Source organism: Glycine max, chromosome 15 (genome assembly GCF_000004515.6).
Source record: "Glycine max cultivar Williams 82 chromosome 15, Glycine_max_v4.0, whole genome shotgun sequence".
Classification (NCBI taxonomy): domain Eukaryota; kingdom Viridiplantae; phylum Streptophyta; class Magnoliopsida; order Fabales; family Fabaceae; genus Glycine; species Glycine max.
In genome coordinates this window covers 3,462,131-3,483,793 of record NC_038251.2, presented here as the reverse complement: position 1 = coordinate 3,483,793, position 21,663 = coordinate 3,462,131, and the positions used below count along the sequence as shown (strand labels likewise).

The 21,663-nt window shown below is 31.3% G+C and overlaps 2 pseudogenes; one reads left to right on the top strand and one right to left on the bottom strand.

The window, feature by feature from the left end:
- The first annotated feature begins 9,643 nt into the window (after positions 1-9,643).
- LOC100795751 (uncharacterized CDP-alcohol phosphatidyltransferase class-I family protein C22A12.08c-like) lies at positions 9,644-14,531 on the top strand (annotated as a pseudogene).
- A 1,158-nt stretch (positions 14,532-15,689) lies between these two features.
- On the bottom strand, positions 15,690-18,471 carry LOC100795208 (enoyl-[acyl-carrier-protein] reductase, mitochondrial-like; annotated as a pseudogene).
- Positions 18,472-21,663: the final 3,192 nt, after the last annotated feature.

Genomic DNA, 21,663 nt, shown 5'->3' with positions numbered 1-21,663 from the left:
TAGCTTAAAGAACTCAAACTTATAAAGATGCTACAGAAATCTACCAAAAAAGTAATGAGTATTAATTGTGGTGATTAAAAATGATTTAAAAGTAACTTTAACTAAAAATTTGTTTTTTTTTATGTATGTTAAAATTAAACGCTAGGTAGGTTTGACGATGTTGGGACAAATGCTAACATGGAGTAATTGTTGCCTGGCCCTTCTCTTTCCATGAGTATTTTATTATTTACTTTTTAATATCTTCTTATTTCTTTATCCGATGGAGTATAGAGTCAAATCAATCTAGAAGTATTTGGCCCAGCTAATTTAAATATACGGGCAATAAGTGTTCACACTAAACATCTCACACTTAATTTGTTGAGTATACATGAAAATGGCGATAAATAATTTGACGAAAAAGAAGAGAATCTTCTCCATTTGGTTTCACAAAGAAATTGGTACGGAAAAAGAAAGCAAACAATGTGGGTCTCACCAATTTTTCAGTCTTTTATTTTTTTGTAAAGAAAGTCGATATAGAGAAAGACGATCTTTTATTGCTATTATGTTGATACATTTGTGTGTGTGTGTGCGCGCTCTTAATCTAAACACGAAATCGTCGTGCAATTCAATGAATGATGCTATCATTGTAGAGTCGTAGAGAGAGATGAAGTTTGAATTGGTTGAGAAATCTTTTAACTTTTTACGGGTTATAAGTTTTACTATTTTATAGTGAAGACTGTTGAGGCCAATATAAAATTAAAAGGCAAAAATGCTATTCACACTTGGAGCACAATATTATTTCTAGGATTATATTAAGCAAGCATAGAAAAAAGATTATTGGGGCATTTTAAATGTTTTTTTTATAGGCAAAATGTTGAAAAAATAAGAAGAGAAAGCAGGATGAAAGATAAATATGTTTTATTTATTTAGATGAATGGAAGAGTGAGAAGAAAAAATGAATGTAGTTTGTAACATTTTTTTTTCCTTCAATAATTAAAACTTGAACGATGACTTTCTATCCTTAATATTTTTCGCGTCTCCGTCGTACACTAGCACAAAATACAAATGAAGGGGGGGAAAAGGTCAATTAAACTAGTTGTTGTGCATGCAAAAAGTGGAGTGGTGAATGGTGATGAAAGCATAACCTTTTTTCCTTACGCTTGTGTCATGTATGGACGTGGAACGTTTGGATTGGCTTACTCTTGGAAATGGATATGTACCACGTTAATTTCACTCCTCCGTAGCCCTACGTACGTATACACCTCACACCATCGTTTATAAATTACTATTTCTCTCACATTCCATAGAGCTAGTCCCAAACCCATCCCTTCTTCCCCTCTTCTCTAGACACCGACAGAAATTAACCCTTCTGTTTCTTGTTCCTCTGTTTTTTTCTCTTTCTCAGAGAGGCTATTATACCGAACCTGCTCTTTGTTTCTTGTTTTCACAGATCCGACCCAAACTACAGAGAATGTCAGAAACACCTCAAAGGAAGAAAGCGAGCCTTCCCCCGAAAAGAGGTCAGATCAAGGCTCAAATTTTTACTAGCCTTGTGAATTCAGTGGCCTCCACCATCTCAAAAACGGGGGAATCGCTTCGAAACGTTATTGGAAATGGTGTGAATTCAGGTTCAGGTTATGCATCTTCTACCCCACCCCCAAGTAGTGGCTACAACTCTGAGACCAACTCCTCCGATGTCACCTAGAATCAATCAAGTGGGCTTTTGTACGTGGCTTAACCAATGTTTTTGCTGGTTGACCAGGAACTTTTCCTTAAACTCTGCTAATGCTAGTGTTGTTTTCCAATGTTTTAGAGAGATGACAGAACTAGAGGAGCTACCTACTCTGTCTTTTTATCTTTGTTTTCCTTTATGCTTTAGTTTTTTTTGAGGGATCCTTCATGCTTTAGTTAGGATACTCGCCTTGCGTATGTTATGGCATGTACTTTTTTCTTGCAGCTATAATATTATTACGAAACTTTTCCCAGAAAAAAGAAAGAACTATTATCAAATTAGTCTTGCTTGGTTTGCTATTTTTGCGGTTCTGCCTATCAATTTGGTTGCTCCGGAAAAAACACATGACATGATTTTTTTTCCGCCATGGGTGATTAATTCAATATTAAGACGGGGAATCTGTTCGAAAATTGATCACCTTTTTTTTTTTGAATTAATAAAAATTCGGGAAAAGAAGCGTCTGGGAACGGGTTTTACACTACGACAAATAATAATAGTAATGACGACGACCGTATTACAATTTTATTTCGAAAAGTACCTTTTGCTTTTTAATTTTCTTTCATAGTACCTTTGGGCTTTTGCACATTACTAAATTATGCAGGACAAATATGATTTAATTACCTAACGGCTAACGCGTTGAGGGTAAAGTTACAGTGTTTGGTGAAAATATTTTGATGTTTTAAAACCAATATATAGTTATTGAAATGTAAAAAAAAAACGAGGTAAAAAAAGATGATAAATGAAAATGTACTTTATATTACTTCACAACATTTATTATTTTAATGTATCTACTTTTGCAAGTGTAAGATGGAACAACAATACTAATTCTGTCAAGCAAGACCCAAATTAATTTGTCATGTCTTCTTTGAAAAATTTATCTTCTAGTTGATCAAAACTAATTTTACTGAACTTTTTAGATTGTTACACAAAGAATACTAAAATTTACTCAATAAAATCAACGAGATCAGCTTTAAATATAAAAAAAAATACACACACATATTTCATTAGCATTCAAATTGTAAGCAAAAACATATTTACTATTTTAGAAAATATGCACCTTAAAGTTAACATTTAATGCGAAAAAATCATCAATATTTAAAATAATTTAAACTTTATATCAAATAAAACAGAAGGTGTGATTTTAAAATGAAACATTGTCCATCGCTTTTCCTTATCATCCTTAGATTCTTTTTTTTTTTTGTCCAATGATTTTGTAAAGTTCTTCTTACGATTTTTTAACTCTTAAATACTATGAAGAACATTTATTACTTATTAATTTTACCTTCATTCCGTCATCATTATTATGTGGTAGGGCAATTAATTAAGGGGCTTGAGCCATTTCGTAATTCACATTTATTTTGTTTTATTTTTTATCTTCTATACGGATTTGGAAAAGTAATTAACTTCCTTATACAAATATTCATAAGTAATCAATGAGTTAAAAAAAAAAACTGCTTATAAATTTATATTCAACTGTAAATAAATAAATATATTTTATAAGTGTAAATGTGCAATACAGTGCATAATTTGATACTCCATATCTTCTCTCCAGCATATTTTACTAGGACTCATTTCATTAATTTGAGTTATCTGGATTTACTATTTAATGCTGACACCCAATTGAAGTTGACAGAAACCGTGCATCAACACAAAATACAAATTGATTAGTTTAATGACACTTGGTAGCAGGAAATTGTTCAGACTTCAGAAACTGACTTATACATAAATGCTCACTCTTTAATTTCTCATTTTAATTTATGGTTCGGATGAGTGAAATAAAAAACACAGATAAGATTAGTTTTTTAAAACAACTTAAAAAAAAAAAAATCTTTTACACTTTCTCTTCAATTCAAATTTCATTTTTTCTTCTTCTTCTTCTTCATTCTCTTTAACAGAAAAGAGGGTAAACTTTCAAGTCTCGTCCTTTTTTTTTTTAGCTGACTATGAGTAATTCACACCTTGTTTTTGCCAAGTACAATCCCAACCCCCTTTTTACTTCTTAGTTATCCATCATACAACTTTTCCTTAAAAGAGTACACCCCTTTTGAAACTCATTTTTATCCTAGATTTTTTTTTTGAATAACATACACCTATTCTAAAAATATATTTTTATAACTATGATAATAGTTTCCAAAATACATTTTCACAATAGGTATATGTTACTTTAAAAAGATATTTTCTATAATAATAAAATATCACTTAAGATTATTAAATGATTTAAGAAATGATTATTTTTCAAAAAAAAAATTAACTAATGAGTGTGTTTTATTTTGTTGATAGTTCAATAAGCATATTTGCTTTATGAAAAAAATAATAATCATTAAGGATAAAAAAGAAATTTAACAATAAAGTAATTTTATATTTTTTATAATTATGATCAAGAAAATATTATTTTTTACTTTTTATATATAAGTACGAAGTTAATACTTATTATTATGAAAATTAAACAGTTAAGTAATAGTATTAAATTAAATTGAAGCTTACTTTTTGTTTTAAAGAGGCGTCCGGATGCCAAATGTGAATTCAAAAACAGCAAAATATGCCACAGAAGCCGAAATCCCATAATCAATAATCAAATAATCAAATTAAAAGAAAAAAAGACGAAACTTGAGCCACAAGACTTCTACAGTGTCAGCGACAAGCTCTAACCTCTTCTATAAAACGTCACTCTAAAATCCCGCTTCACTATGCAATCTGCAGCCACTCAGAAAGCTTCTTCCTTTTCTTTATCCCCCAAAAATTCTGTTTCGATCCCATGGATCCACCAAGAGGCACTCAAATGGTTCAGCCGAGGAGAGGTCGAATCAAGATGATGGTGTTCAAGAGCGTCGCGGCGGCGTTGTCGTGTTCCGGTCGTCGGAAGAAGAAGGACGCCGCTCCTCTCAGCTCAACCTCCACAACCCCAGTTGTTCCAAGTGGCTACACTTCCGAAGCCTGACATCGCCTCCTTCTCTGCTCTGCTCTGGATTTCAAAACCTTCTTTCCCCCATTGTACAGAAAAAGTTTCTTTTTTATATATAAAAAAAAATTAATTATTTTAACCTAGTTTTAAAGGCTTGGTTGTATTTTTTATTGTTATTGTAATGTATAGTTGTTGATGATGTAAATAAAATTTTGTACCAGATTTTGCTTGCAAATTCTATCTCTTTTTAATGGCTTGATGCCTTAGTTGTATTTAATTGCTCATTGTAATGGTAATGTTAGACCTGTTCTTTTTATAGTTATCCGCTATTCTTTGATTTTCCGAACTTCGAAAGAAGAATTCCAATGATTCCGATACCTTTCTATTGACCCTACAACGTTTTATTGACCATCGGAGCTTGTTAATCATAGACGTCTCCATCTTTGAACAAGGGAAGGAAAACAAAAGGCTCAAGGAGCACGGGACGCACATGGGACCAATGATTATTTAGTTATTAAAAAAATACCATTGCTGATTCAGAATTGTGGACACTTTTGTATTAACATACCTAACTGACTCATTGCTCAAATTAGTAAATTACTAAAGTGGTTCTCTAACAATATGCTTGGATGTAAGGGTGGAAATATAGACAAAATAAATACTCTTTTCACGTGTATAAGTAAATATATATATATATATATATATATATATATATATATATATATATATATATATATATATTGGAATTAAATATAAATAAATTTAAATAATTTTATCTTATTTAATTTAATGTTATCATTTTAAAAATATCTTTCATTTAATTTTAATTTTATTTTCAATGGTTGTTGTTTATTCATTATATTAAGTTTCAAAAAATAGTATTTTAGAAATATTCTTATTTCTTACTTAATATTAATAAAATTAAATAATTTTAATTAACTTTTTTAATTTTTTAATTAGTGTGAAATTAAATTGTCTTTTCTTATAAATGAGTTCAAAAGGAGTAAAAAAATAGGATAATAAAATCGAAGTTGATTTAAATGAAAATTTATGTTGTATAGATTGACAAAATTTGGAAATGAAAATAATTTTATCTCATTTGTTTGGATATATTAAAGACTTAAATATATTTTTTGTTTATATAATTTAGCATCTTCTTGTTCTTCATTCTTAAAAAATCAATTTAATCTCTGTAAATTATGTTTTTTTATTTTTCATCCTTATTGTTAGTTCTGTCACATAAATTATGATGTGTCAAATAGATTAATAATGTCATTATGCCACGAAATCATTTGATAACATTATGTCTATCGATATGAATTGTCACATTATCATTAACTTACAAAGACAAAAATTTAAATGATTCTAATTTATAAGGACTAAGATTTATAAAAAATTACATATCTCTAAGAACAAAAAAATATTTAAATTTTTAATTACATATTAAAATAAAAATAAATATTTTAGTATTAATTTATTCATGTCTCAATCTCTACTTGTCCTTTACTTTCAAACTCTTTTTTTTATTTCTCTTTTCTCTCCTATCTTTCTTTAGGCTCCACCCTTCACTTTATTACAATATTAATTTTATGAATTTTAATATTTAATTTGAGGTTTCATTTTAATATTTTAGTATTTTTTACATTATTTATTTCATTTGTTACATCATTATTTTTACAATAAAAACTAACCGATAAAAATGAAAAATAAAATAATATTAAATTGTAAGAATAAAAAATATATTTAAATTTATATTTTAAAAATTAAAAAGAAATAAGTCTACCAAAGAAAGGACGCATTTGTCTTTAGCCTAAAAAAAATTAGATTACACAAATAAATCCATTGTGACGCGTAGAAATGAGATTCAAGATATTTAAGCCTTTTCCACTTAAGTTTGAGGTCTGAAATGGCGTGAACATATCGAGACTCAAAGTATAAACAATTGTCCAAATTGTAGATCTTGTAGCGGTTGAATAAAAAATCAGTGGCAAGGATTATTCTTAAAAATTACAGGATTTGAAATTTCTTTTTTTTTTTAATTTTCTTATAAAGATGGTATTGATGTGTGTCTTTTAATGAAATATTTTAAGATTCGAATATTAGTTTATTTTTATATATAAAATAAATCGTATTATTAAGAAAATAATCATCTTATAATTCCAAATAAAAATTTATCATTACTTTCAATGAAAAAAAATATTAAAACTAAGTTTTTTTTTCTACTTATTCAACTATTTTTTTTCATCCCACTTTCCCTTTATTTTTCATCGCATCTTCTATTACTTTATCTCTCTTCTTTGTTTGATTGTATTTCTTTCATACTCTCATCCATCTAATTTCATTCCTTACTACTTTCATATAAAAAAATAAAGTGAATATTAATGTATCCCTAATTATTATTTTTTAAATTGCTATTAAATTAAAATTAGGGTAGATCAGCCAATCTACGTACCTACTCTACACAATTTACTAATTATTACCAAACATTCGCTAAATAAAAATGCAAGGATAAGGATGAATTCTGTAAATGAAAATAAAGCTTTTTTTTAGCGTCAGATAAACACAGTTTTTTCTCAAAGTTAAAAATATCTATACTCTAAACTATAAAATTAATTTGTTTTCCTTATTTTATTTCACACAATTCATATGCTTTTATTTTATATATTTAAAAATTGTGAAAAAAACGGTTACATTTTTTTTCACACTTATTTTACATTTTTTAGTAGTAAATAATTTTCTATTTGCTAAAATAGTTGAATTATAAGGTTGAAATTAAGACGAACATTGATAAGATATTTTATGGTGAAAATATATACAGTTGCAAGATTTAGTGGTTGTTTTTTTTTTTTTTTTTGAAAGGAAGATTCAGTGGTTGTTTAATCATATAAATAAAGTCTAAACACTAATTTTATTTTCCTAAAAATAAATATGGATATCAATTGGGTCCTCTAAATAAATTACATAAATTATGAAAATATTTCACATATTTTATGGGGCAACGCACAAAGAAGAAAAATGTATTTAAAAAAATATTTATTGTAGTTAAAATATGCTGTATCAAATATTTAATATTTTAAAACTATTAATATATATATATATATATATATATATATATATATATATATATTAAATATTTTTTACCTTGTACTCTTTAATACTCGTTGGCAAAGACTTCCGTAAAAAAATGAAAGAAAGAAAAATCCATGCGTGTTGACTTTAAAACAATTTGATTGACGACAAACACAGAGAAGTACTGCACCACCATTAATGTCAGTGCTTTATGTTTAATGACAAATACTAACACGTAACTTTACGATATTGATTAAATTTTTTTTATTAAGATGTATAAAATTATGATGATTATAATTTTTATGCTATTTTTTATATCTAAACTTAAGGGCACGACCCTTCTTTAATTTAATTAGTCGACTTTTCTTTCTTTTTTTTTCTTGGCTTCCAGTGTTGCTTTACATTGTTGTTTTCACTCATCTTTTGTTATTGATGTTTTGCCGTAAAAATTAATAAATTAGATGAAGCTACAAGAACCAATTATTAAGCACTACAATGGTGTAAAATAATTCCTAACTAAATGGACTGCAATTTGTCTGTCACAATCTCAAGCTTCTTCAACTAGTAGTTTACAAGACATTTGATCGTAACAAGCTGCTTTATCACGCTTTGAACATCTTCAACTTCCCTAGCCGTCTAACGGTTTAACCAGACTTGTATATGGAAATTTCCCTTTAAATCATGAATTCAAAATTTGTCAACAACTTATAAGAATTCCTGTACATAAAGATGTACTCAAATAAACTTCTATCAATATATTTTCAAATTCATAACTACCAAATTTTTTAATTCAGAAGCTCTCATTATTTGTTACGCTTTCTTTTTAGTTTATCTTTGGATTATGTTAGTTTCGACATTAATAGAGATAATAGTAATAAATAACTTCAATTGACACATAACCTGAAAACTTCCATCAATGAATGTCCTTGTAGTAATTGTCTAACTGATCCATTCATCCAGGTATAGAAGATTTTTGGTATTTTCTTTCCTTAGCGTGTGAACAATGTTTTCTAAAAGGATGGAAATTGTAGGCAGCAATGATATTCGCGATTATTACCTAACGCGGGCAAGGAGGACATTTAATAAATATATCATTGTTCTTCTAGATTCCTTGTTCCTTGAAGGAAAACTCTTGACTTAGTAGCTTCCAGCCGCAGCCCTACCTTCCTCACCAAGCATTTGCCTTTTTAATTACGTCAGACTCAATGATATCAAGTTAGCGAGGTAGGACTTGTGTTGTGTGCTTGACTTGCCAGCATCACCACTATGTATCCAATAGGTAATGTGTCGGCAGGCCAAGTTTTAATATCACTTGTTCTATGCTATCCCTTAATACATAATCACATTTTTAATTTTTTTCTTGAAAGGAATACATGATATCTTAATGACTTAAGTATGCTTTTTATTTCCCTAAAATGTGCTTAAATTTAGCCTTGATTTTAAATTTATTGGTTGATGTTATAATCATTGTAAGATTTAAATAATTATAACATTATTAATAATTGTGTTTTATGCTATAAATGTCATGATTTTATAGAAAAATATACAATGTAAATATTTTCTGATTTTTTTCTTTCTAAAACACATATCCAATATTTCAAACAATTTTGTTGGAGTCGAAAAAAGGATCACAGTAAAGAGTAAAATTCTCTCCCAAAATATTTAACATGACCGTGTATGTAGGACCCGTATCCGAAACCTCTAATTAAGCCTATTGAATATGCTTGCACAACTCCTTTCATGTGAAATGTGCTGTTGATGTAAATTGTAATATTAAAGTGGTTGGGCCTAGTATGATGGGCTAAGCCCATCGGTGTATAAACCCCATACTCGTTTGACACGTAAAGCAACTAATTGGCGAACAATAGCTATCGATTCTGGATGTTGAGCAATAAACTATTGCTCCCATACTCTGCTGATTCCGAATTTGCTGAAAGGGAAAACCGTTGCCACTTGCCACAATGAGCTTCCAACTCTTAACCAAAGCGACAAAGCGAACTGCGACAAAGCGAACTGCGTTTTCGTATCCTTTCTCACTCGGATTTTCTCACCGATCGGAACGGTTCGTCAATCGTGAAATCTCACGTTGCTCATTCTCTTTTTGCGTTGTATCATCACTTTCATAAGTTCATGGTTTCGAATGCGTTTACTGATGTAGAGCTAGCAGGTCTTCATTCGGCATCGCTTTCGACATCGACGGTGTCCTTTTGTTCGGAACCTCCCCTGCGGTGGTTCTCCCGGTGCACTGAAAAAATTATACGGCGCCGATGGTAAACCAAATAAATAAATAAAATAAAAAAATGTTAAGAATAGTCCCATATCGGATAATTCATGAACATGTAAGTGCTTATATAGCTGGGTAGACCACCTTTTATGAACTGGTTTTTAAGAGACCTTTCGGATGCCTTTGCTGCACTATAAAATTTAATATGGTATCACAGTCATATTCTGCTTCTGTCTGGTGGGTGCGTCAGCCCTTGTTTTGTGGTGACGAATCCTGGCTTGAGGGGGCATGTTAAGAATAGTCCAACATTGGGTAATTCATGAACATGATAAGTGCTTAGACCACCCCCTTATGAGTCGGTTTTTAAGGGGACCTTTCGGATGCCTTTGTTGCACTATAAAATTTAATAAAAAAGAAAGGAAATCTCTGTTTCATTTCCGCCATTTCTTATTCACTGTTACCTTCTCTTCTTGAATTTGTTGATCTGTTTATATTGTTAGGTAGATTGAAAATCCCTTACGTTTTCCTCACTAACAGTGAGTTCTTCTATTTTCATATTTTCTGTTTACAATTGTTTGTTACATCAGTGTGGTTCACTTAATGACTCATCTACAAGACTGGTCCCGGGCCCGCGCTAATAATTTGTTTGAAATTAAGCACCAATTTTTTTAATGTTAGTTTCAAGTTTTAATGTAGGTGGGGCTATCCTGAAGCAAAGGAGCTTTTGAACTAAGTAAACTGTTGGGTATAGAGGTCACACCTTCGCAGGTACGTTGGAATAGTCTTGCTATATCCTTTGAACGCATTAGATGAGAAAGAAAAAGATGTCTTATGATCATGAGAAAATATTTGGTACTTTCTTCATTTCAGTAATTGTGTTGATCGGTGGATTTAGAACTGTTGATTTTGGAAATATGTGATAATCTATTGTAACTGACTTTTCTTTCTCTTCTTCCCCTGTGTAGTGATATATAACATGGGTTTGTTTGCATAAACTTCTCCATAAGCACTCTTAGGAGAGGAAAATGATAAAAAAAAAATGAAATAAGCTTCCCCTTAATTTAAAATTAACTTGTGCATAAGTTAAAAATCAACTTTTGGAGAAACTGATAAGAGAAAACTTCTATAAATTAGCTTATGCATAAGCTAATTTTAGTTTATAGAGAAGCTTATTTCGTTTTCTCTAATTTTTTTTTCTCCTAGAAGTATTTGTGGAGAAGTTTATCCAAACTGATCCTTTATATGTTTGTGGTTTTATTTTCCAGTTTGTTTGTTGCATGCACCTGTCTCTGAAACAGTCGCAAGTGATGCCATTTCACATTGTTGCCCTAAATTCTGTTGACATTCCAAATGTTCTTCCCTTGCCCAAACCTGATTGCTGTGCAGGTTTTACTGGGTCATTCTCCATTTAAACAATTGTTCAAGAGGTAGGCATATGCATCTTGTCTGGTTGCAAATAAGTATTTCATGCTGAAACCATCTTTTACACTTGAATTTTACATGTTGAAACCAATAAGACTAACATGCAGTTTAGGCTCTTCGTGCCATTTCCTTGCATTATGTTTATCTCATAAATTTTTCACTTCCTTGCATTATGTTTATCTCATAAATTTTTCACTTCACGCAGATTTGATAACAATCTCATTGTTGCTGTGGGAAAAGGGGGAACCTGCTGCCATGATGACAGAATATGGTTTTAAGTAAGGTTTTAAGATAACTGGCTTGTTTGATGTTTCATAAAAATGTTGAGTAAGCAATCTGACATCATCTTCACCGTCTTATCATTATTTTCTTGTTGATTGTTGCCTTCAGATATGCTCTTTCAATTGATGAATATGCCTCGTGCTTTGAAAACATTGATCCACTGGCTCCATACAAGAAATGGACAACCAAGCTGGCTGCTACATTGAATGCAAAGTTTAATGAGAGTGTTCCAAGGAATGATGTCTTCTCTAAAAGGGTTCAAGCAGCATTTGTAGTTAGTGACCCTGTTGATTGGAGCAGGGACATTCAGGTTACACAGATTTTATGAGTGATCCATATGATCTGGCTTTCTTTTATCTTCCCTACGTATTTAGTGATGGATGTACAGGTTACGAAATTCTTTGGCTTATTTAAATGTATCCCACAGGTTAGGAAGAGCAATAATATAATCAAACAGCTTATACTGTAAGCATTGAAAAGTTAATGGAAAGTTTAGCCGTTGTGCAATCATTTTTTCCTCAAAAAGCAGCATGACTTGTGTATGAAATTAAACAACACAATTACTAATTAGATAATAAGTGGTTTTGGTCTCTTCCTTCTCAGTGAACTAAACTGCTCATTGTTTTTTTGTTACATCATGGTGGTTCAGGGATCAAAGCCATCTGCTTTGGTGGATGTTCAATAGACAAAAATGAGCTAGTGTTAGACTACATCAATGTTTAGATTTTAATACACTAGATATAATAATATCATGTACACATAGCTATATCTTGAAAAAGTAATTGAGAGTGGTCTGTGTTTGTTGGGTTATTCATGGGCATTGGCTTTGTCGAAATGAAATGAAATCAAAAGAAGCAAACAAAAAAGAGACACAGGAAAAGTAAATGCTATAATATATAGTTATATACTTGCATTCTACAAGGATTCAAAATTAAGAGAAGCATACAACTGAGTTTGACACTTGAGACTTTCAATCTGCTGACAATTTTACTAGTTTTAGTTTAATCATATTTGAATTATGACTTGGCTTGTGTTTCTGATAAGTGAGAACAAATACAAATACATTCTCTACGTTGGGTTTTTAGAAGTTCTTAGATTTGATTTTATTTATTTATTTGCGTGGACATGGATTTGATGGATCTGTGAATGACCAAGGCTTTTCATTCAGGGTGGTTGAATTTTTTCTATGGATAAGTCTTGCAGAAAGATACAGATCATATGGAGCCCTTTTAAAATTCTATACTACTATACTTACTGACAAGGTCCCACAAAAGGTAGACTAAATTTCCTTCTGAACGTCTGGGAATGGGAGCTTTCAGGATTGCATTAGAATCCATCTTCAAATAGGTAAGACTGCCTATTATCTAACTGTTAATGCGTCTTCACTACATTAGTTCCTTTAAATTGAATACTTCAATACACTCATGCAAACAGAAGAAGCTATTTAAAGCATAATATCAAAATAGCAACCAAATTAGTTTAATGACATTGGTGCAGATTTAATTCATACTTAGGTTCTTAAGAACCTCTATCTATCTATAACCATTAATAGCTCTATGTGCAGGACTCACCCTTGTTCCTTGAGGTATACCTATTTTGGCAAACCACATTCATCTGTATTCAAGAATGCAGAAATTGTGCTAGAGAAACTAGTGGCGTCACTTTATGATGATTTCTATGATATAAATCATGATAGCGCTTCATATTTTAAAAACTTTACATGATTGGAGATAATCCTGCAGTCGATATCAGAGGTGCACGACAGGTATGTCTCATGGAGTTGGATTTCACAAGTGGGATGGGTAAAGTTATCTGCTGACAAATGATACTATTAATGAAAATATTGAATTTTCAGACTGGGCATCCTTGGTTTTCTATTCTCACCAGAACTGTGGTTTTCAAGGGGAAGGAAAATCATGACAAATTTTCAGCAGATCTGGTAATTCGTTATGTTTCTCTAGAAAAAAATCATAAATACTTGCACCTTTTTTTGTTTCACTCTTTAAGTTTATTTGGACTGCAGTGGTCATGGATATTTGGAGACATAAGATAGAGACAGGCATTTTTTTTACTTCCGCTGTTAGTGCCATAATGGGAACTAGTGGTAGCCTGATCAAAACTAAAATGGATTTGCAATCTTAGTTAGACTTAGACATACAAAAAAGAACCGAGATGAGCAAGATTAGTATTGTTATTATTATTTGTTTTTGGGTCTTCGATTTTTTTCACCTTTTGAAAAATAGATGGAGGACTGATGCTTATGAAATACTTACATTATGTCACCAGATCCATGGAGAGCACCTGTTTCTTAGGGAATGTGCTTATGATTATAACACGGCTTCAATTGAATTGTCCCAAGCATAATTTGAAATTTGTGGGGAGTTGTAATCAGGGCAATATAGCCCTATATTGTAGCCTTGTGACGAACTGATGATTTAAAGTTGTGACTAACGTTCTCATTCACTCATTCTGTAGGAAAATACCTTGTGGTGATTATAAATTCATAATGCAACTTCGCTTTTGCAGGTGGTTGACACTGTAGAAGAAGCTGTGGACTACATATTGGCAAACGAATGCGCTTCATAGGCCACCGTCTGCTTTACGTGGCAAAGGTTTTGATTCTATAAGGCAAGGGTTCTAAAAAGAGGATAATTTATGGCCTAATATTGGGATTCATTTAAAGCGAATATAAGTTACATCATGATACACTGGGTCAAGTTGATTTTTTTTTCAATGGCTCGTGTTTGTTTGCATGATCAAGAGCTTTTAGTTGATTGCTTTTTCTAGTAAGCATTAGTTTAGCTACGCTTTCTTGAGCTGGTAGTGTTTTTCAAGATTGGACGGGATTTCACTATTAATATTGGGATTTGAAGCATTTCAGAAGATTGATTTTTCCAAGGAAACAAGTTTCACATTGCCTAGAAAGAGTTCTTGAAATGCTAGTAACTTATAGCTAATTCATATTGTGGATTTCCTTCTTTAATGGATCTCACTTTATTTTTTTATTTTCAATAAATTTTAACTAAGAATGGAAAGTATGCCCGAAAGAGTAGTGTGTTGTTAGCACTCTTCAACTTTGCAATGAACTTGTGAGAGGGTTGAGCTTCTTTGCCCAAGATTTTGCCAAGAATTCAATTTGGATGGGTTTGGCGTCCCGTGTGCATGACATAAATGGATTTGAGATTTTTTTTAATCTCATTTGATATTTCGCTCCTTATCTATCCTTTTTACTTTTTAGGTTAACAAAATTAATCCTCATGGACTCCTCGTGTTGTGTTATCTTGAAAATTTCTGGTCATAGTGTTAAAGCTTATAGTTATTAAATGTTTTCAAATCATTATTTACTTGCTGCGGCAAAGCAATCCGAATTTCTTACATTGCTCGTATGCTCTTTATTGCTAATTGTTCAAAAAAAAAAATTCATTTGTTATCCTTTGTCTTAAAATGGTACAATGAACTATCCAAATCTCACACGGTAGTATGTTGATTATATTTGACTTTTAATTGTATAGACATTTTTCTACGTCTAAAACAGTTCATCTCCTTGAGAGATGTCTTCCGGGCACACAAGAAAAATGGGTACAAATGAAAGAAAAAAGGGTTTTAGAGGAAAAAAAATCATTCGAAATTATAAATATTGACGAATATATTAGAAAAATTCAACTGATAAAAAGAATTGTCAAAATTACTAAAAAAAGGTTCTTGATAAAAGGTTATTGCAGTTTAAAAAAATAAAATGCTTAGTTTATTGAAGGTTAAAAAAGACAAGTCAATGAAAACATTAATAAGAGCAAAACCTTTTCAGTAAAATGCTGAGTAATAAGGGCACACAAGTTTGATTAGTTAACTTGGTAAAAAAAAGTTTGATTAGTTAACAATGTAAAAACAGAGCGACCAAGTTCTTGAAAAAAATCATTTGATTAAAATAATTGTGAAAATTAAAAAAAAAAAATAAAATCCTTGATATAAAGTTATTACAGTTTATAAATAAAATGCTTAGTTTTTAGAAGGATAAAGAAGACAAGTCAACGAAAACATTAATAAGAGCAAAATCTTACAAATAATAAAATGCTCAGAAATAGGGGCACACAAGTTTGATTAGTTAACAGTGTAAAATTTTTACATTGACAATGTATAAAAATTAAATTCTAATTCTTATTTCTTGCACTATAAATCTTAGCATAGATCCCTCTGAAGAAGTCCTTTTCCTTCCCAGATTGTTTTTTCTTGGAAATTCCAGAACAATTTTTGATCCAACAGAAAATAGTATAAACACCATCACTTTTAGAATTTGATCACTTGCTTAGGTTGGCTCCCAAGTTTTCCCATAGCTTTATCCAATGCTGTGTTGAAATCATCAAACGGAGTCAACTCCATCCTGCAAACAGAGCGACCATTAAATGAAATTGGTAAGTCAAATGAATGAGAAACAGAAATGTGAGAACATTCAACAGCAATTTGACCGTATTGAGTGAATATAATCCAACCCATATTTGAAAGGTAGAATAGAAAACATACACGTATTTTAACTTTCCTTCTTGTACAAGACTCAAAAGTCTATCATTCCTCTGCTCTCTTGAGCTTTATCTGTGCTCAACCACTTCTGCAACCAGAATCCCCTCAAGGAAAGATCCTGCAAATATGTGGTTCTACACTATGGTTACATTTAATTAACTAGATCAATATGCTACCCTAGTTTGAAAGGTTAGACCATTAACAAGTTAAGAAATTAAGGGATCTCAATTCCCAATGTTCATGGTCCAACAAGAGTAGATTTTTTTTTGCTATTTTCCCACTCATTTTCTGATTTTGATCAATCAAATATTATGCCTTAGAGGTATCATTTCAAACCAAGGGTGCAGGTATTCTAAAATCCTCAATTCTGTACTTTCTGATTCTATTACCAAAAAATATGGCGACTTAGTCATCCAATCCAAACAGGCATCTGAAGATTTGATGGGTAAACTAGAAACTCATTTTCACCCAATCATGCAAATATCTGGGCATCTTGATATCTATATTTCATTAATTCTTCAATAAGAAATACCATCCAGTACAGATTCCCAGCACAAAAGAACCACAACTCTAGAATTATGTCTTAAAGTTGCTTACAGAAATTCACTTAATAGGGTCTACTATACAGAGCCTTACATCACTCAAAACAAATAAAAAAAAGTATCCAGTGGATGAATAGCTATGTTTATAAACATGACTGGTATGCCCTGCATACACTAAAGAGAAGTTGCACACACCTAAAAATTCATTTTTTGACTCTCTTTTTACTGCTAGGTTAGATCTTGCTTGTGAAAGGCAAAGGTTAATAAGCTAAAAATATGGACCTATAAGAAGGTTCATGAACTCATAAGTATTTCAAGAACAAAGATTAAGTGGCTTGGATTACTTTACTACCATCATTTATACCCAACCCCAAAACATTCAAACAGAATATGACATCATCAAATTTTTAAAAAATGGGAGGGAATAAGAAGGATATCTTAATAATCACATTATATTTTTAAAAAATGCAAAAAATATGTTGTAATGAACAAAACAAACACCCAAAACAATACATAGAAGATAATAACAAAACTAGCAAAAAACCTTCCAATGAGCACCTGTCCCTTATAATATTAATATTGGGAATGCCACGCGATTTTGCAATCTGAATGACACACTGGCCAACCATGCTGGTCGCCCATTTTGCACAATAGCATCTCCTGTTGACATCCACAGCCACATTCACAAAATTTTAGTTTGTTTTTGCATGAGCGTTCATAAATTGATTTTGAATGAAATTAATTTTGCAAAATTATTTTGAATTGAGTTTAGATGTTTTTATTATAAAAGCATGTTAAAATTCCATATAACTTTTTTTTTATCCGACGCAAAAACTACCGAAATTGATTCAACCCAGAATTAATCTTGCTGAACATGCGAAAATTTTCCTAAAATCATGTTAACTGATATTTCAACATGAAACCAAACATCCAGTTAATCCACTCACTAACCGCAAGTAAAAAAAAGAAACAGTACCTGAGTTCAAGGCAACGCAGTGTTCAAGCATGAGAAGTGCAGTCAAGGGATTAACAGTAATTGTAGCAGCATATTCCATAGGCACACCCTTCTCTATCTTGTGCCAAACTTTCTCATCCTTCACAATATAAGTCAGCCACGTCCCTGTATATGCCAAAAATAAATATTCAAAATATAATACTCGCGGCTTCCCATTATAATTGTCCAACAAAAAAAGTACATCAAAATAATTATTAATTATTTTAACTTTTTAATGTACCATTAATTATTTTTAATATTCTCTTTTATTATTTTTTATTGATTTGTACATAAGACACAATTATGAGTAACAAAAATTGCAAAATGAAAAAAAAAAAAAGAGAAAGAGTAAGCACCGAAAGAGGGTGGAGAGGAAATAACCCAGTCACCGGGAGAGAGAGAAGTAACTGAGGAACCCACAGAGTGTACCTCTCCAACGCCTTCGTACCCACCCACTGCTGGTGGGTCTGGCCGCACCGGATAAACGCCCTGTATTCTATTTATATCGGAGGGGTTAATAGGAGCAGCCAGCATCTTCACACACACGTCGTTTTCTTTCACTTCCACCGGTGGAACCTCCACCAACTTCGTCACCGTGCGCCTCGTACACGATTGCCTTCGACGGCGGCGACACGGCGGCAGCGGAGGACGAGAATGCGCGTGTCATTAATGATTGCCTGCTGCCACGGTGAACTAACCTCGTACTGTAGTTCAGCGCCAAACGCGGCGCGTGAACGCTTAAGTGTCGCAACATTGCGATCACTCTCTGTCTCGATCTTTCTTGCTCCGGCGGTGGTTCAGGACTTGTTCGCGCTTTGGAACGACGTCGTTAGAGGGGACAGGGTGTTGCAGAGTAGTCATTGAAAATGTTGGGCCTGGATTGGATTGTTGTTTTGTAGTGGGCTTGGAGCTTTCCTTTCAGCCCAATTTTCGTATATCTTCGGGCTTCAGAACCATGTTCTCTTTTGAAGCATAGGGCTAATACTTCCTCGACTTCCTTTTTCCTACTAGAATATTTATTCCAAAATGTAAAATTATTTCTTCCGTTTTGGCTTTCGAAAAAATCATTCTGAAAGGTTAAAAAACATTTCGGAAATAGTGCAGGAAACAACATGGGAGTCTATGAAGCAATAGCCAGCATCTAGGCATTAGTAATGCACTTTTAGAGTGCGTTTGATTTGATCAAATTTTTATTAAATTATAATATACTTTTAAGTTAAAATTAGAAAGAAAGAAAAAAGTTGTTTGGATATTTTTCATATTTGTCAGCTTGATCATAGTTTAAATTACTATCGTGGACCATAAATACTAATGAGAATGGATCGTTTGGTTGGAGTTTGGGAACGAGATATATATTATTCACATGATTTTATTATGTGTGAAATATGTAGATTCTTCCAGACAAGCGTAGCGTGTATCTTCTTGTTTTTTTTCTCTATTGTGCTGCTGCTTTTTGGTAATAATGAGGTTCCATTCAAGTTTCTTTTCACTCCAACTTTTGTCTAATATGCCTTCAGGGTCTTGAAACTTTTATTAATTTGAAACCTAAAAATTAATGATGATGTTCTAGATTCTATTCATGCATGGTTGTGAACTTAAATGGATCCATGAATTGGCTACTTTGGGTGAGTTACTACTAATTTTTGCTATTTTAGTATGGAAGTTAAGTACAATTGTGTACATATATAGGAGTTATTGCCAGCTATATTAATTGCTGTTACTGTGGAGTTATGGAGTGGGCCACTATGGACTTAGGTGGCTATATTCTCCAATGGCCATGGAAATACCTTAGCCAGTTGTTGAATGGTGGTGTTAAAACGTGTTTTAGTGGGGGGGAAAGAAAGAGAGAAATGAGATAATTTTGTGCCGTAAATTAGTCATGTGAGTATGTGACTCATGTCTATGTTGTACATGCATGGAATTAATATTGTGTCTGTGCTGTAAATTAGTCATGTGAGTGTGTGTCTCACGTCTATGTTGTACACGCACGCAAATAATATTGTGTGTGTGCGGTAAATAAGTCACGCATTCTCTCTCTATATATTTATATATCCTTCACGTCCCTCGCTCCCTCCCCACACGCACACAGAAATACATCACTGATATATTTTTTTTAGGTTATCACTGATATACATAAAACAAAGAAAAATATGTCTCGTGCCCGGTATACACATATAAATATATCTTTATATATATATATATATATATATATATATATATATATATATATATATATATATATATATATATATATATATATATATATATATTTTTACTTCTTTTCATTACCTTATATTATTTTATATTTCTCTCTCGTTTTTCATTATAAAAATCATTCTAATTAGATAGTTGGTGCGCTTTTTTTAATCAATGTAACATATGGACGTGAGAAGTTGAAGTAGAGAATAACTAGATGGTTTGTAATAATAATTAAAGAGAAAAAAAGTCTAAAAAAAGTGAAGATCAAAACACTGATATCTCATTAATTTGTTATTGTTATAAATATAAAATTTTAATATCAATATAATTTTTCTGACTAAAACGATCATGTCCGCCAGTGTCTTATTTAACTTTAATATTTTTAACATTTAAAAAATAAAACTCTTCACCAAAAAAAAAACTTCACTTTTAATTAATTTTTTTTCATTTTTAAATTCTTAAGAAGTGCTCAATAAAGTACAAACACTTAGCTAACATGTTACGTGAGCATTTATAAAAGAATAATTCTAAATCCTCATATTCTATCCTTTTACTAATCCTCTTATTATCTTTTATGGAAAGTTTAAAATAAGTTTTATATTTCCAAGACATTAAATATAATTATTTTTCATCCAATACTTATCATAAAATTAGTAGAATGATTTATAGAAATTAAGATAGAGCAGGAGGATATAACATTAGGCGACATCTACTTAACCTCACCTTAACCCAAAAATAACATCTTAGAGTTAGAGCGGAAGCTACAGTATGAGCTTTCTTCCTCCCAAACACCTACTTAATTAGTGTCGGATGTTACAATTCACAAATATACCATGGCAGCTTAAAGGACATTGATTTTGTTGTCAATTACTAATTCATGATATCATATTATCATTGAACATTAATACTAATATCTTATTGATTAATGATATCATTGACCTGTAATGGCTTGCTCGTGTAGTATACAGCATGCCTCGCTCTGAACTTAGAAAGGAATCAGGAAAGAAAAAAAAAAGTCTTACTAATCAGTATTCTCAGAAAATTGGTCAAGAAATTAAAATAAAAAAATTATCAAAAACATAATTTTTTATCTTTCAATAAAAATATGTATATTTTAAGTTTCTTAATATTTGTTGGATTCCAGCAAGTGGGTGCATTTGCTTAGTTGCTCTACCTAGTATATAGCCCCCATGGAATTCCACCCGAAGGACATAAAAAGAAAAGAATATTAAATAAATTAGGTCGTCTTCAATGTGGCGTAACAGTTCCTTTTTTGTAGATCAATACTCCATACCGTTGGTTGTGGTGCACAAGCACAAACACTTCTCTTTTAGCCCAACCCATGGCTCTAGCTTTCAAATGATGGTGGAGAATCTGTTCACCCAACATGCATGCAATGTAGCCAAAAAGGTTGCAAGTTCTGACTTTTGTACCCAACTAAGCACTATTATCACTTTCCTCGAGTGATGAATATTCAATGGTGTTTGCCATTTCTATAAAAAGAAAAATTTGCGAACGTTCCTGAATATAAGAAACACAATTTCAACCACCAAAAGTTGATTTAAGTGTTAAATATTTGATTTCTAGTAAAGTTTTAAATTTAAGCACTTTATTTAGTAAACAGAAAAATTTATATTCTGGCTAAAATTTTATTATTTCTAAAATTAACAATAGAAAAATATTTTTTACCACTAAATTTAGTGATTATTATTTGATTATTTTTTTAGTGATGAGAAAGAACTAACCCTACGATATCATAGATATATTTGATTTTGAATAAATTAATTAGTTACTTATTTCGAA